We start from the raw sequence: 3,454 nt of genomic DNA, 5'->3' as shown, positions 1-3,454 counted from the left end.
TCCTTGCCCTTTGCTGGGTCCTGTTCCTCCCAGCCTCTGAACCATGCCCCTCGGCTCCTTCCTTGCCCTTTCTTCTGCCTACACTCACACCCTAGGTGATCTCATCCAGTCTTGTGGCTCCAAGCAACGTCTCAATGCACACACCACACCTCCCGATGTTATCTCCAGCCTGAGTCACAGCCCTAACTCCAGCCTCTTTCATCGATTGCCTTCACGCCTTCACGCTTGCTGTCTTTCTACTGAATAGCTGGTAGAACTCCTGATTGGAGGCCCCAGACCGGTGCCTCCTTTTGTCTCCCTGTCTACATAGCTGGTGACTCCATTCTGCCGTCATCTAGGCCAGGATCCAAAACACGGATGCAGTTGCACGTACCACTTGGAGCAGATGCCACGGGCTTTCCCTTCCTTTCCCTCTGAGTCTGACCATGCCGAGCCACAGTCATCACTGGCCTGGGCTACTCTAACAGCCTCCTGCTTGTCTTTCTCCTCAATTCTTGCTTCCCTGACAGTGGCTCAACACAGCAGCCAGGTGATCCAAGTAAAATCAAACAAGGTCTATTGTCATAATGAGACTCCCATCACATTTAGAGGAGGAGACCCCCAGCCTTTCCTCCCCCACTATCCCCTCCTAGGCTCCTGCGACTCCAGCCAGCTGGCCTCTTCACTGCCCCCGGCTAACAGATTCATGCTCCACCTCAAGGTACTTGCTGTTCCTTAGTCTCCGCCCAGTCAGGTATCTGCCTCGCTGCTTGCTGACCCTTGTTGAACTTTTGTTCAAATGTCACCTTCCTAAGATGTCTACCTCAATCACCTGTCCAGATCTCTAGCACGGCGCTTCCAGCTAGGCAGCCTCTTTCCCACCTGGACAGCAGAAGAAGCTGAGGTGGATTAGGACTCCTAAGATAGGTTTCCCTGAAGTTATTGCCCGAGAGACCACCACCCTAACCCGGTCCCCACTACAGACAGCATCACAGCATCAGAACATAGCGCAGTTTGGACATCACAGCCACCAGTCTTTTGTATCCTGGAGTGATTTCTTTTCTTTTCTTTTCTTTTCTTTTCTTTTCTTTTCTCTTCTTTTCTTTCTTTGAGACAGAGTTTCTCTGTGTAACAGCCCTAGCTGTCCTGGACAGTTCTTGTAGTTCTTGTAGACCAGGCTGGCCTCGAACTCACAGAGATCTGCCTGCCTCTGCCTCCCGAGTGCTGGGATTAAAGGCATGCGCCACCACCACCCGGCTGGAGTGCTTTTCTTCGGGGTTTACTCCTCAGTTAGAACACAGAAGATTTGAAGGCTAGGGACCTGCTAAATCACTTAGCAAGTGGGTGGGCCTCCCTGGTCACTTTGGAACTCTTTGCGGGAACAAACCTTTCTTAGTTACTGCTCAGAAGGCCAGGAGGAAGAAGGGTTGGGGCAGGTTCATCTGGGAATAAAGCATCTCCTGAGGCTAGGTCTTAAAGGGTTTCCTGTGAGCCAGGGAACTTCTAGGACCTTACACATGCTTCCCCTGAAGGCCAGGTCCCTGCTAGCACCTTCAGTCCTGTGGGAAACTCCAAATGGGGTATTTTCTGCTCATTTTCCAGATGAAGGCAGCAGAACAACATCAGCTAGCTCACATTAGGAGGCGACCACAGGATACAGTCCCTGGTGTCTTCCCCAACCCCCTGGCTACCTCTCCCATACTCCCTAGACAGGTATTTTCCCTTTTAGGTTCTTGTGCTTTCATCCCCTGAACTGCTTGCTGCACTTACTCTGCTTCCTTCTAGAAAACGGCCCCTAACCCCAAACTCCTATTCTTCCCGTCTTCCAATGTCACAGTTTCAAGTCACTCAGCAAAGAGGACAGACTGCCCTGTGCCTTGTATCTCTCACACGGCCCTCATCACATGCTCCAGGAGTCAACAGCTTGTGTGCCTCTGCCTTACTCATCTCTGGACTCCAAGGACAGCACTACCCCGCCACACCCTGGATTCCCTGCTTCTGCTGAGGACAGGAAGGAACTCCAGCGAGCACCCTGAACCACTCAGATGCCGGGCTCCTCAGAAACTCAGTCTGCACCATGGTGACTTCAGCAGGGAGACACTTTACTGTTGCCCGGTGTGTTTGCTCCCTAGTCCTTTCTTTCACCGCCTCGGACTTCCTGTCCCCATTTCTTCTTTCAGCCCGAGGCTGGCCACAATGTTCCACAGAAACAACCTTCCTGAGGCTCGGAGCTGAACCTTGACGCTGTCACCCCTGGCCCTCTGGCTCCTGGGATTCTGGTTCAATTTACTTGATGGGATTATTATTATTATTATTTACATTTATTTGTGTGTGTGTGTTACCACATGAGAGTAGGTCAGAGGAGAACTTGGGAGTTGGTTCTCTCCTACCCTGTGAGTCCTGAGGAACTGAATCCTGGCTGTCAGGTTTAGCCACAGTGCCTTTACCATCTGAGCCATCATTCCCTCAGCCCCACTGAGAGGATTCTTACTGTAGGCAGGCCGAGGTGATCTGATACCGAGGTTGGAGAACTTTTCTGACTCAGCAGGATTCTTGCTAAAACTGAAGGTGGGGGGGCAAGGACACCGCCCAAGGTCAGGCTCTACACGGAGGACTCAATCTGACTCCAGTCCGGTCAAGGCCCATTTCTGCCTTTCTACTAACAACTTTCACTTCTCTGTCTTCAATTCAAGCATTTTAATCATCTCAGACATTCAAAAAATTGCCTTTATTTCCAAAGCCTAAAAGTGTTTCTCCTCACCCACGACAAGGGAAACCCATGTGTCTGGGAAGAGCCTTAATTTCTCCTTCCTATGCCTGAAGCATTCGGATGGCTGGAATGCTACCCCATGGGCCGGGGCAGAGCAGGTGGCTCAGAGAATCCAGGGATTGAGGCAGAAGTCGATCGATGCCCCTTCAACTGGCAAAGAAAAGCCCCTCCTGAAGATGCTCCGTGCACTCTTGCGTCTTCGAGTCCCAGTCCCTCTTCTCTCTCGGTTATAGGGCATCCCAGAGTGTGAACCTGAGTCAGCTGTGGAAATATCACAGGACAATTGCAACGAATTGCCTCCGGGGCAATCCCCCTGGGCTGCCAAGGAACAACGACGCCCAGTGGTTTGGCCACCCTCCAAGACATACACAAGGCGCCCACACCACGACTCCCTCACCCCGCACTCTGTACTGGCTACCATCCAGCACCCCGCCACTAGCGGCGGCGCCTTTAAGACTCAGCGGCTCCCCCTGGCGACCGCTCGTGCTTCCTCCTTCGGGAGCTCTGCTCCAGGCCCCCGCGTGTGCGCGAGCACCGGGGCACGGAGGGCGGGGGACGCGGCGGCGCGCGCCCCGTGGGGTCCACGCGCGCGAGAGAGGCATGCGCAGGGGGGGGAGCCGGCGCCGCGGGAGGGCGTGCTCCTCCTCGAGCTCGAGGCACGGGTGCGGTCACGGGCCGCGTCCCCGGGTCCCTGGAGCCCTCAGG

Source organism: Microtus ochrogaster, chromosome 1, assembly GCF_000317375.1.
Source record: "Microtus ochrogaster isolate Prairie Vole_2 chromosome 1, MicOch1.0, whole genome shotgun sequence".
Classification (NCBI taxonomy): Eukaryota; Metazoa; Chordata; class Mammalia; order Rodentia; family Cricetidae; genus Microtus; species Microtus ochrogaster.
This window is presented reverse-complemented; position numbering follows the sequence as displayed.